The sequence below is a fragment of the Ceratotherium simum genome, chromosome 10 (genome assembly GCF_057802395.1).
Source record: "Ceratotherium simum simum isolate JZ-2026a chromosome 10, ASM5780239v1, whole genome shotgun sequence".
NCBI lineage: Eukaryota > Metazoa > Chordata > Mammalia > Perissodactyla > Rhinocerotidae > Ceratotherium > Ceratotherium simum.
The window spans coordinates 78707935-78723046 of record NC_141909.1 but is presented as its reverse complement, the minus strand read 5'-3'; the positions used below and the strand labels follow the sequence as shown (position 1 = coordinate 78723046).

At 37.1% G+C, this 15112-nt stretch overlaps 1 protein-coding gene across 6 annotated transcripts in view; it reads right to left on the bottom strand.

Annotated features, from left to right (window-relative positions):
* The window catches only part of SPATA13 (spermatogenesis associated 13), a 351835-nt gene that overhangs the window by 112740 nt on the left and 223983 nt on the right, over positions 1-15112 (bottom strand). The gene's annotated exons all lie outside the window — the stretch shown is intronic.

Genomic DNA, 15112 nt, shown 5'->3' with positions numbered 1-15112 from the left:
GTACCAAGGCCACCGCAGAGAACAATGCCATGATGGTGACTGCAGTGGCTCCTTTGGGTTTCACTGGGTTTGATTTAATGGACTAGGCTTTGTTTAATGGGCCTCATTAATGAAGTAGAACAACACAGTGAGTTTTCTAACACTGATAAAATCTGCACAGCTAACTATATTTAAACCTATTAGAAACACACAAAATTACTAGAAATAAAGGTTTTAAAAAATTAAGGGATATATCTTAAGGTAGGATAAATACCTAACCACAAAATCATAGCATCGCAGCCTCACTAATCTCATCTTTAAACTAAGGGTGGTGGAAAAGGATCCTTCCCAACTCCAAGACTCTCAGCTTATCTAGAAATAGCCTTGCATCTCACCTAGCCAGGCCTCCTTCCCAATGCAGAATTCTTCCCACAGAAAAAAACCCCAAAGAGGAGTTTTCTTCCACAAGTAGGTTAATAATTTCAAAAAAACTTTTCACTCAAACCTTTATGGAATACCAGACTCTATACAAGGTGCTGAAGATGACAAATATGACAAACATAATTACTTAACATTCAGCACTTACTAAATGCCAGGTACTGCGCTAAGTGCTTCTCACTGAGTATTTCTCTGAATCCTCAGAGGAGCCCCAGGAAGCAGTTACTCATCCCTGTGTGACAGATGAGGAAGTGGGGAGAGTCACATGGCTAGTGAATGCCTGAACTTGAGTCCTGGCTATATGACTCTGGAGCCCATGTTTTAAGCACTTCCTCAAGCACTTATGGCCAAGGAAAAATTACATCTTTAACAACAGCTTCCAAAGACATTCCAAAGAATTAATAGAAAAAAAGAAGACTCTTTTGTCAAAGAATTTAATAAGAAAAAATTTCAGCTAATCAGCCATTAAACAAAATTTAAGACTTTGAACCAACTCATCTATTATTTCAAGTAAATATTAGACTATGGTTAATACTAGGTAAGTATTAAATATAAATGATAAAATATGGTTAATATCAAATTCATTCTTTGAAAGGAGGTTAAGCTATTAGTTATAAACGTCATTATTTATTGAGTGCCTACCAGCACAAAGTATCAGACTAAATAATTTGTACATTTTAGTCCAATCTTTACACTAATTTCCATGTTACATATGAGAAAATAGATTGAAGGCAAGCCTCAGAGTCCAGTATTTACCTCAAGCGCCAGGATTGGAACCCAGTATTCCTACACTGCCTCTCAAACTCTCTTTTAACTACACTTAGGTCTATGTTTGAAATAATGTACATAGTAACGTGAGAACGTGTATACAGATACATAATGCACAGACATTTCTATATATATACACTCATAAACATTAGAAAATCTTGAAAATAATATTTTTCAGACCTTTTAAATCTATGTAATTAGATAAAATGTTCCACTTTTACTTGTTGCCATGTGCTGGGTATTTCAGGACAATGTGTGACGTTGAGAACCAAGTCACTGCCCTGAAGAAGTTCTCAATCAGTGGAGCAGACAAAAGCAGCAGGCATGAAACACTGGAGATTTTAACAACCTAGTACATAATTAAGGGCACTAATGGGCCTTAAGCATTAATGACAGAAATTCAGGAATGCAACCAGCTTCACAGGTAGGAGTGATCAGAGAAAGCTTCATGGAGCAGTTGGGATCCAACTATATGGGCCATTAAAGATGACAACGTTAGAGTAACTGAAGAGAAAGGAAGATGTGAAGGCATTTTAAAGAATAATTTTGTTGGTCTTTTCTTTCAGGAATTAAAAAAATATATGGAGAATTAATTCTTCACAAAATCTTCCAAAAAAAACAGAATAGGAGGGAACACTACCAAACTCATTCTATAAGGCCAGCATTACCCTGATAACAAAACCAGAAAAAAACATCACAAGAGTAGAAAACCACAGACCAATATCTCTTATGAATATAGACAGAAAAATCCTAAACAAAATACTAGCAAACCAAATTCAGCAACATATAAACATGATTATACAGGGGCCGGCACGGTGGCTCAAGTAGTTAAGTACGCGCGCTCTGCTGCGGCAGCCTGGGGTTCGCCGGTTCGGATCCTGGGCGTGCAGCAATGCACCCCTTGTAGAGCCATGCTGTGGCGGCATCCCATATAAAGTAGAGGAAGATGGACATGGATGTTAGCCCAGGGCCAGTCTTCCTCAGCAAAAAGACGAGGATTGGCAGATGTAACCTCAGGGCCGATCTTCCTCACACACACACAAAAAAATGATTATACACCATGACCAAGTCAAATCTACCCCAGAAATTCTAGGTTGATTTAACATCCAAAAATCATTTAATGTAATACACCTTATCAATAAAAGACAAAAAAGACATGATTATCTCCGCAGATACAGAAAAAGCATTTGAAAAATTAAACTCCTGGGGCCAGCCCGGTGGCATAGTGGTTAAGTATGTGCATTCTGCTTTGGCAGCCTGGGGTTCACTGGTTCGGATCCTGGGCATGGACCTAATCACTGCTCATAAGCCATGCTGAGGCAGCATCCCATATAGAAGAACTAGAAGGACGTACAACTAGGATATACAACTATGTACTGGGGCTTTGGGGAGAAAAAAGAAAAAGAGGAAGATTGGCAACAGATGTTAGCTCAGGACCAATCTTCCTCAAAAAAAAAAAAAATTAAACTCCTCTTCATGATAAAAGTACTCAACAAATATGGAGTGAAAGGGAACTTCCTCATCCTGATAAACAGCATAAATAAAAAACCCACAGCTGGGGCCGGCCCAGTGGCACAAGCGGTTGGGTGCGCGTGCTCTGCTGCGGCAGCCCGGGGTTCGCCGGTTCGGATCCCCGGCGCGCACTGACGCATCGCTTGGCAAGCCATGCTGTGGCGGCGTCCCATATAAAGTGGAGGAAGATGGGCACAGATGTTAGCCCAGGGCCAGTCTTCCTCAGCAAAAAAAGAGGAGGATTGGCAGATGTTAGCACAGGGCTGATCTTCCTCACAAAACAAACAAACAAAAAACCCACAGCTAACATCATACTTAATGGTGAAAGACTGAATGCTTCCCCCCAAGATCAGGAACCAGATAAGATGGATGCCTGCTGTCACCACTTCTATTCAACATTGCACTACAGGTTCTAGCCAGGGCAGTTAGGCAAGAAAGTGAAATAAAAGGTATCCAGATTGGCAAGGAAGAAGTAAAACTCTCCCTGTTGGCAGATGAAATAGTCTTATATGTAGAAAGTCCTAAGGATAACACTAAAAACTACTGGACTTATAAACAATTTCAGGAAGGTTGCAGGATGAAAGATAAACATGAAAAAAATCAACTGCATTTATATACATTTGCAATGAACAATCCAAAAAGAAAATTAGGAAAACAATTAAATTAACAATAGCATCAGAAAGAAAAAAAATACTTAGAAATAAGTTTAACAAAAGAAGTCCAAAACTTACACTCTGAAAACTACAAAACATCGTTGAAAGAAATTAAAGATCTCAATAAATGGATTCATGATAATACTGCTGAAAGAGCAATACTCTCCAAATTAATCTAAAGATTCAATACAATTCCTATAAAAATCCCAGTTGACTACTTTGCATAAATTGTCAAGCTGATCCTAAAATTCATATGAAAATTCAAGGGACACAGAATAGCCAACACAATCTTGAAAAAGAACAAAGTTAGACACCTTACACTTCACAATTTCAAAACTTACTATAAAGTTGTCGTAATCTATACAGTATGATACTGGCATAAAGATATACATACAGATCAATGAAAATAGAATTGAGAGTCCAGAAATAAACTTTCACATTCATGGTCAATTCATTTTCAAGAAGGATGCCAAGATCACTCAGTGAGGAAAGAATTATCTTTTCAACAAATGGTGCTAGGATAAATGCATATCCACATGTAAAAGAATGAAGTTGGATCCTTCTTTCATACATATACAAATTTAAGTAAAAATGGAGCATAGACCTAAATTAAGAGCTAAAGCTACAGAGCTCTTAGATGAAGACATAGGAGTAAATCTTTATGGCCTTGGATTAGGCAATGTTTTTTTAGATATGACACAGCACAAACAAAAGAAAAAATAGATAAATTGGATTTCATCAAAATTTAAAACTATGATGCAAATAACACCATCAAATAAGTGAAAAGACAATCTATAAAACAGGAGAAAATATTTGCAAATCATGTATCTGATAAGGGTCTAGTATCCAGAATATATAAAGAACTCTTACAACTCAACAACAAGGTAAATAACCCAATTAAAAAATGGGCAAAGGACTTGAATAGACCTATCTTCAAAGATATACAAATAGCCAATAAGCAGATGAAAAGATGGTCAACATCATTATACAACAGGAAAATGCAAATCAAAACCAAGTGAGGAAGAGGATTCTGGGAAGATGGTGGAGTATGAAGCACCAGGAATATGTCTCCCCACCTAGACAACAATTGCACTGGCAGAATCTGTCTGATGTAACTATTTTGGAACTCTGCATACTGTTGAAGGCTTGCAACTTCATAGGGGAAGACTTGAATGGTAAATTGTCATTAATTTTGGTCAATTTCAGCTCTTAGCACAGTAGCAGCTACCTATCTCTGACCTCCAGGCACATGGCAGGCAGCTGTGTTCCTGGAGCAGCTTGCATACAGCTTGTGGGAGCTACGGTGGTGCAAAAAGGACTCTGTCCTCCAAATACAAGGAATCTGTGCTCTGATTGCTGAGTGCTGCTTCTGATCACAGAAGTGCAGACAAAGAGGCAGACAGCCAGTGTTGTTGCACCTCCCCCTACTGTTGCAAGCCCCTCCTCCTCTCGCTGAAGTGACTCCAGGGGACTTAAAGGACCTGTGGCCTTTTTCCCTCCAACTTCATTTTTTGTCTTTTCTCCTTTAGGCAGACAAACATTAAAGACTAGGGTATTCAAAAACAATTGCATATACAGCGAAAATTAGAATGTGACCAGGCATGCCCAGGGAAAGGCTCAGAAAAGACCTGAGAAGGCATTAAGTCTACACCTCAGGATGATCCTCAGCACAGAGACAGCCTACAATAATCAAAAACAAAAACAATAAAACAATAACAAACACCAGCAAACTCTGGGGAATGGGGAGAACCTGATTTCCAGTTTCCACATTATTAGATTCAAATGTCAAGTGTTCAGCAAAAAACCCACAAGGCATACAAAGAAACAGCAAAGTATGGCCCATTCAAAGGAAAAAAAAAAAATCAATGGAAACTGTCCCTTAAAAAGACCTGATGGCAGATCTACTATACAAAGACTTTAAAATAAGTGTCTTAAAGATGCTCAAAGAATTAAAGAGAGATGTGGAGAAAGTCAAGAAAATAATACGTGAACAAAATAGAAAGATCAATAAGGAGACAGAAAACCTAAATATAAACCAAAAAGAAATTCTGGAGCCACAAAGCACAATAACTGAACTGAAAAACTCACTAGAGAGAGTCAAAGGCAGATTTGAGCAGGAAGAAGAAAGAATCAGCAAACTTGAAGATAGAAAAATGGAAATTGTAGAGTCAGAGGAAGAGAAACAAAAAAGACTGAGGAAAAGCAAACATAAGAGACCTGTAGGACACCATCAAGCAGACCAATATATGCATCGTGGGAGTCCCAGAAGAAGAGAGAAAAAAAGAAGCAGAGAGAATATTTGAAGAAATAATGGCTGAAAACTTCCCCAATTTGATGAATATCAACATCCAAGAAGCTCAATAAACTCCAAGTAAGAAGAACTCAAAGAGACTCACACTGAGACACATTATAATCAAAGAGCAAACCAATAAGATGATCAGCAGATTTCTCATCAGAAACTTTGGAGGTCAGACGACAGTGGCCAATATATTCAAAGTGCTAAAAGACAAAAAACCATCAACCAAAAATTCCATATCGTAGCAAACCCATCCTTCAAAAGTGAGGGAGAAATTAAGACATTCCCAGATGAAAATGAGCTGATGGAGTTCATGACCACTAGACCTGCCATGCAAGAAACGCTCAAGGGAGTCCTGCAAGGTGAAATGAAAGGACACTAGACAGTAACTTGAAGCTGTATGGAGAAATAAGGATCTCAATAAAGGTAAAAACGTGGGCAATTATAAAAGCTAGGTTTGTAACTGCACTTTATGTTTTCTACATGATTTAAGAGACTAATATGTCAAAAAAAAAAAATTCTTAGTGTAAAAGCTAGTATTACTGTAACTTTGGTTTGTAACTCCAAATCTTGCTTTCTACATAATGTAAGAGGCTAATGCATTTAAAAGAATTATTAGTTTATGTTTTTGGGCACACAATGTATGACGATGTAATTTTGTGATATCAACAACCAAAAGAGGTGGGGACAGACCTATAAAGGAGCAGAGTTTTTGTATGTTATTGAAGTTAAGCTGCTATAAATTAAAATTAGAGTGTTATAACTTTAGGATGTTAAATGTAATCCCCATGGTAACCACAAAGAAAATAGCTATAGACTATACACAAAAGGAAATGAGAAAGAAATTTAAACATTTGACTACAAAAAATCAACTAAATACAAAAGAAGACAGTAATGCAGGAAACAAGGGACAAAAATACTCTAAGGCATATAGAAAACAAATAGCAATGATAGATGTAACTTCCTCCTTAGCAGTAATTACACACTCAATGACAGACATCAAAATATATGAAGTAAAAACCAGTAGAACTGAAGAGAAAAACAGTTCTACAAGGATAGTTGGAGACTCAAGACTCCACTCACTCACAATAATGGATAGAATGACCAGACAGAAGATAAGTAAGGAAACAGGATTTAAGCAACACAATAAACCAACTAGATCTAACAGACATGTACAGAACACCACCCAGAAACAACAAAATAGGCATTCTTCTCAAGTGCACATGGGACATTTTCCAGGATAGACTATATGTTAGGCCACAAATTAAGCCTCAATAGATTTTAAGATAGATATCATACAAAGTATCTTCTCTGAACACAATGGGATGAAGTTAAAAATTATTCAGCAATTCCACTTATAAAAATCCAAAAGAACTGAAAGCAGGGTTTCAAAGAGACATCTGTACAACCATGCTCACAGCAGCGTTATTCATAACAGCCAAAAGGTGGAAGTAACCCAAGCGTCCATCAACAGAAGAACGGATAAATGAAACATGGTATATACATACAATGGAATATTATTCAGTTTTAAAAAGAAAGGAAATTTTGACATATGATACAACATGGATGAACCTTGAGGACATTATACCAAGTGAAATAAGCCAGCCACAAAAAGACAAATACTGTATGATTCAACTTATATGAGGTATTTATAGAGTAGTCAAAATCATAATGACGTTTCTGTATAATGTATAATGGTTGCCAGGGGCTAGGGGAAGGAGAGAATGGAGAGTTACTGTTTAACGGGAACAGAGTTTCAGTTCTACAAAATGAAAAGAGTTATGGGGATGGATGGTGGTGACAGTGGCACAACAATGTGAATGTACTTAATACTACTGTACAGTTAAAAATGGTTAAGATACAAAATTCTGAACTTTACTACAATTTAAAATAATACACACAAGTGTTGGTGAGGAAGTAGAAAAACTGGGACCCTCATACATCACTGGTGAAAATGTAAAATGGTGTAGTCACTTTGGAAAATAGTCTGACAACTCCTCAAATGGTTAAACATGGTTACCATGTCACCCAACAATGCCACTCCTAGGTATATACCCAAGAGAAATAAAAACATATGTCCATGTGGCTGGCCCCGGGGCCTAGTGGTTAAGTTCAGTGCGCTCTGCTTCAGTGGCCTGGGTTTGATTCCCAGGCATGGACCTACGGCACTTGGTGGTCATGCTGTGGTGGCAACCCACATACAAAATAGAAGAAGACTGGCACAGATGTTAGCTCAGGGCAAATCTTCCTCAAACAAAAAGAGGAAGATTGGCAACAGCTGTTAGCTCAAGGTGACTCTTCCTCAGCAAAAATAAACAAACAAACATATGTCTACACAAAAACATGTACACAAATGTTCATAGTAGCACTATCCATAATAGCCACAAAGTATAAACAACCCAAATGTCCATGAATTGATGAATGAATAAATACAATGTGGTATATACATACAATGGAATATTATTTGGCAATAAAAAGAAATGAAGTACTGATAACATGCTACAACATGGATGAACCTAGAAACATTACACCGAGTGAAAGAAGCCAGACACAAAAGGCCATATATTGTATGATTCCGTTTACATGAAATGTCTAGAAAAGGCAAATCTATAGTGACAGAATGTAGATGAGCCATTGCCTAAGGCTGGGGGCTGGGGGGGAATGGGGAGCGACTGCTAATGGGCACAGGATTTATTTTCCGGGTGATGAAAACGTTCTAAAATTGACTGTGGTGATGACTGGCACAACTCTGCGAATATACTAAAAACAACTGCACTTTGCACTTTAAATGCATGAACTGTATGGTATGTCAATTAGATTTCAATAAAGCTGTTAAAAAAAACAAATGACGTGAGTTGCTTTGCTCTGGTGTCAATTCATTCTTGATCCAGACAGAAGGTGGGACCGGGCCAGAAAGGTACAGTACGAACCGCTGGCTATGATCTCAGCTCAGCCATCAGACAGAATGTGTCAGCTGGCTCATTATTTAAACTCTCTGATCTTCAATTTGTGCATCTTTCTTATATGGATAGTAATACCTTCCTAGCAATGCATGGCACATAGTAAGCTCATTTATTATGGCACCTATTATGAGTAGTACTATTAATAACTGTAGACGAGTAATGTCATGGTTATATAGTAAAAAAACCTCTTACTACAAGAAGACAGATGCATGTTCCTCAGAAGTATCAAAATGATCTCTATTCATGGCAGCCATATCATAATGCAGCTCAATAAACTGCTGTTAATTCAATAAACATTTAAGAGCATGCTCAGAGGTGGCAAGGTAAGCATTGGCTCTTGGTTGAATTTCATAGTACTCATGACTTATTTGGACTACATAGGGAGTTTTTTAAAAACCGAATTTATTTTCAATATTCAAGAATACAGAGATTTCACTTAAAAATCCAGATTTTTAAATTGGCCACAGCTCTCAATCTTCTAGAGCTCACAGACTAGCAGCAGATGACGCAAAGAGCCAGACGAAATAGGTGTACGGTATCCGGTACAGATACCGGATCTGTTTGTATTTAAGTTCAACGAAAAAGGGTCACTTATTACCAGCCAGATTCATTTTACAGAAAGGGAAGGAACAAGGCTCAAAGAAGTTATCTGATTTACCTAAGGCAAACCACATCACCCAGAATAACTGATACATGCCTGAATTACTATGAAAGTATTTGATCACTTTCTTCCAAATATCTATAAGAACTTAACGTAACGGTGAATCAGGGAAGTAAAGTAGTTTTCATGTCCACCGTGCTTTGATTAATTAAAGAACAATAAAGAAGTTGAATAGACAGTATAACTTCCAACTCCCTTTTATACCAGGAAGAAAGGAGGAGACTTGTTAATAAAATGATGCAAAATAAAGCAGAAGCTTGTTATCTATTAACAATTAATAGCTTATAAACCAATCATCTATTATTTATTTAGATATATGGAGCTTCTTTACAGAATTACCAGGCTCTATTTTCACAGAAAACACAGTAATTAAGTTTAACAGCCCCAAGGTGAGAGAAAGAAGACTGAGGATCATTTCTAGGACTCATGCCAGGACCCTGTGTGCTTACTCTGTCCTTGGACTGGCCTGGCCCCATTAATCAAAGCAACTAGTTTTCTGGGAAAATAACATGTTTTCCTGATCTGAAAAATAGATATTAAAGGGAAACTATGATGTCATGGGGAAAAAGAGAGCAAATACTATGATATATTCAGCTGTATTTTCTCACTTTTTATTGTGTCACATGAAAAGTAATAGACCAAGGTCTTCACTGCCCTTCCAAATTGTACCTGGTTAAACAGGTTAAACCAATGGTGTGTTTACAAAATGATGTAAGTAACTTCAGTATTGATACAGATACCGGATCTGTTTGTATTTAAGTTCAACATGACTTATATAGATACTCTTTATAAAGTGGTGTCATTGAAGAGATGATGTAAATAAATTTTTCCAGTATACATGGAAGTCTCTATTTCTGAAGAAATAAAACATAAAAATGAATATAGTTTAAGAAATTTATACTTGGCCTCTACCTTTATAACAATCAGACTTAGGAAAGAAGTATTACATCAGGGGCTGAGCCACCCAGATCCCCTCCACCCACTTCAGTGCCTGGCACACAGAAGGAGACATGCAAAAAACGCTGGGTTTTGAATTGAAAGTGACTATTTAATCATGTAATAGAACATAGTTTCCCTGCAAAGCATTTTTAATACTATTTTCTAAAGTTAAGCTGTGGCATCTGAATAATCTTCAAGGTTGAATTTACTCTCATGTTTTCTAGTAATCACTCTTTATAGAAGCCATTCAGATTCCTAGGTTTTTCTTCTGCGGGAGAATAAAAGATACTTAAGTCCCTGTCTCTCCAGTTTATTTTTATATCCTCAGGGACTAGCACCATGTCTGGAATAGAAGAATTACTTAAATTTTTTAGAATAGATGAATAATCTAGCTTCTATATTAATAATCTGTTTCTCTGTTCTGGATCTAATTAATGATTGCATAAGTACTTAGTAAACAGTAAATTAGTTAACTCATAAATACTACTCAACAAGAAATATTCTAGACAACCTTGAAACATATCCTCTTCCTCCAGTCCTGGTTGGCAAATTTAGCTGTCTAACTTCTGATTTTGAGATCAAGCTTGGTTTTCTCCAGACTTTCTAATTCTAAAACAATGGCACAATGAAATGGCCCTCTGGTACCAACATTTTCAATTGAGAATATAAATTCTACTCTCTCCTTGGCTGATTGTCCAAGTTGCCCTAAATTGGCAATACAGACTTTTAGTCTCCTTGTTTTTGCCAGACAATGACTTCAAATTCTCTGCCCTCCAATCCTCATTCCCGTTCCCCTACCAGAAAAGAGAAAACAAAAACAAAAACAAACAACTACTATCAACATCATTACAACAAAATACTCCATTTCAGGATTAACACCATCAACCAACAGAATTAGACAGTTATAGAACACTCCACCCTACAAGAGCAGAATAAACTATCTTTTTGAGTGCACATGGAACATATATCAAGATAGACAATATCCTGGGCCATAAAACAAACCTCAACAAATTTAAAAGAACTGAAATCTTATAGAATGTATTCTCCCACCATAATGGAATAAACTAGAAATCAATAACAGAAAGATAACAGGAGACTCTCCCAACACTTGGAAACTAAACAAGACACTTCTAAGTAATCCACAGATCAAAGAGGAAGTCTAAAGAGAAATTTTAAAAATACATTTAACTGAATGAAAATGCAACATATCAAAATTTGTAGGACATAGCTAAAGCAGTGCTGAGGATAATCTATAGCATGAAATGCATACATAAGGAAAGAAGAAACTTCTCAAACCATAATCTAAGCTCCCACCTCAAGAACCTAGAAAAAGAGCAAAATAAACCCAAAGCAAACAGAAGGAAGGAAATAATAACAGTAAGAACAGATATAAAAGAACTTGAAAACAGAAAAATAGAGAAAATCAATTAAACCAAGAGCTGGTTTCTTTTAAAACACTGGTAAAATTTACAAACTTCTACAAGACTGACAAAGGAAAAAAAGAAGACACAATATACCAATATTAGGAATGAAACAAGACATCGCTACAGACCCGGCAGACTTCAAAAGGATAAGAGAATACTATGAACAACTCTACAGACACAAATTTGACAATTTAGACAAAATGGACCACTTTCTGAAAAAATACAAACTACGACAACTCACACAAAATGAAACAACTTCAACAGCCCTTAACCATTAACGAAATTGAATTTGTATTTTCAAAACTCCCAAAAAAGAAATCTCCAGGTCCAGATGGTCTCACTAAAGAATTCTACCAAATGTTTAATGAAAAATTAATACCATCTCTACACTATTTCTTCCAGGAAATGAAAGAGGAGGGGACATTTCTCTATTCATTTTATGAAGATATTATTACCCTGACACAAAAACCAGATAAAACCAAGAACAAACAAACAAAACTATAGGCCAATAACCCTCATGAACATAGACACAGGAATGTTTAATAGAATAGAATTCAGCAACGTACAAAAATAACTATACAATAACCAAGTGGAGTTTATTCCATTTGGGTTTATTCCAGGGATTGAAGACTGGTTTGATATTTGAAAATTAATTGATATAATCCACCATCTTAACAGGTTAAAGAAAAAAAATCACATGATCTTATCAATTGATTCAAAAAAGAATTTGATAAAATTAACACCTATTCATCATTAAAAAACTCAGAAAAACAGGAATAGATGGGAACTTCCTCAACTTGATAAGGAGCATTTAGCAAAAACCCACAGCTAACATTATATTAATGGCAAAAGATGGGATGCTTTGCCCCCCAAGATCAAAAACAAGAGGTGAGGATGTTTGTTCTCACCACTCGTATTCCACATAGTGCTATAAGTTCTAGCCAGTGCAAGGCAGCAAGGAAAGGAAATAAAAGGCATAAAGATTGGAAAGGAAGAAATTAAACAATCCCTATTTGCAGATGACATGATTGTCTACATAGACAATCCCAAGGAATCTACCAAAATACTCCTAGAACTAATGAGTGCACTCTACAAAGTTGCAGGATTCAAGCTAAACATAAAAAAAATCAATTTTATTTCTATATACTAGCAATGAACAAGCAGACACTGAACTTAAAAATACAATACCACTTATAATCATTCAAAAAATCAAAATTTAGGTTTAAATCTAAGAAAGCATGTATAGGAATTACATGCTGAAAACTACACAATGCTGATGAAAGAAATGGAGAGACCTGCTATGTTCATTAATTAGAAGATTCAACACAGTAGTTGTCAATTCTCTCCCAAATTCCAGCAAGATTTTTTGCAGATATAGGGAAGATCATCTAAAATTAATATAGAAAGGGAATGGAGCTAGAATAGCTAATATAATATAAAGCCAATATAAAGCTTTATATAAAGCTATACATTATATAAAGTTATATATTATATAAAGCTTTAAATATAAAATAGCTAATATAAAGTGGGATGAATCAGTCTACCCAATTTTGAGACTTATACAGTTATAGTGATCAAGACTGTGATATTGGCTGAGCAGTAGACACAAAGCTCAAGGGAACAGAAAACAGAACTCAGAAACAGACCTACATAAATATGCCCACCTGATTTTTGATAAAGGTGCAAAAGCAACTGAACGGACAAGAGAGAGCCTTTTCAACAAAAAAAGTACTGAAGCAACAAGACATCAACAGGCAAAAAAACAAAACAAAACAAAAAAACACAAAAAACCATGACCTCAATCTCACGCCTTATACAAAAAGTAACTCAAATGGATCATGGACTTAAATGTAAAAGTATAAAACTTTTAGAAAAAATATAAAAGAAAATCCCTGGGATCTATGGCTAGGCAAAGAGTTCTTAGACTTGACACCAAATGCCTGACCCATAAAAAGAAAAATCAGTAAATTGGACCTCATTAAAATTAAAACCTTTTATACTTCAAAAGACCCTGTTAGGGCTAGCCCCAGTGGCCTAGTGGTTAAGTTTGGCACGCTCCACTTCGGTTGCCCAGGTTCGGATCCCGGGTGCGGACCTACACCACTTGTCTGTTAGCGGCCATGCTGTGGCGGTGGCCCACATAAAAAAGCAAAAGAAGAGGAAGATTGGCAATAGATTTTAGCTCAGGGCGAATCTTCCTCAGCAAAAGAGACCCTGTTAAGAGGCTGAAAAAAAATAACCTACAGAGTCAGGGAACATATTTGCAAGCCACCTGTTTAAAAAAGAACTAATATCTTCAGAGAATTATGCTGAACGAAAAAAGCCATTTCCAAACATATTATATGATTCCAAGTTTATAACATTTTTGAAATGACAAAATTATATGGAGAACAAATTAGTGGTTGCCAGAGGTAAAGGAAAGAGTCAGGGCAGGAGGGAAGAGGGTGTAGCTATAAAAGGACAACATGAGGGATCCTCATGGTGATGGAAATGTTCTGTATCTTGATTGTATCAATGTCCACATCGTGCTTGTGATATTGTACTATATCATGTAAATATCACTGTGCTATATCATGCGAGTCTATAATTATCTCGAAATACAGAGTTTAACTTTAAAAATTAATAAACAGGAATTTGAAACTCTTCATGAATACAATTACATATTGCCTTAACTCTCAAACCTCCACTCTCTTCTTCTGCCAACTCTTGCCTCTTCCGTGTCAGATGTTGACTTTTACCAACATTACTCCAGCTAATGAAAACAATCTACGTACCACTGCTCTGTCTTCCACACAACCAATCACCCGGAGTTGGGTATGCCTTTAACCCAAATGTTCAAAATTATTTTACAGAGACCTTTTCTTGAAGATCCAAACCTCATGACAGATGCAGACAGGTCCAGTAGGAAAGCCCACGACCAATGCTGGAAGCCTGTCTGAATGCCAGCGCAGATCAGCCAGTCGTGCACCAGCAAGCCTATGCGGCCACTTCCCTCAGGCCATTGGTAATTAGCAGCCCTCTATACTGCTTCCTCGAAACCATTCACTAACCCCTGTAACACTCCCACTGCTATGTGCATCGCTCTACGGGAGAAGCAGGATGTACCAGAGCTATAAGAGCATACAGGAGACACATCAGTGGCACGCAGCCTTCCCAGCACCGATCCTCCTCGCTCCACCCTCCACACAGAAGCAGCAGGTGCTGTCCAATCTGCCCTCCAGGTTCTGAGACGAGGGCACCACATCACCATCGTCCTTCGCCTCTTCCCAGATGGCACCACTGAACACACGAGGCAGCCAATGGGTAATGCTTTCCAAGTGCCTCTGTACTCAGATGACACAGCAGCTACTTCCTTGGGAAGTAGAAAGCACTGAGCAGTTAGTGAGTGAATCCCGACATGAATCTGAATTTCTCACCCTTCTGAGGTGAAAGCTGTGGCATCCTCCCTATGAGGAAACATCTTTCAACTAAAAATCCAT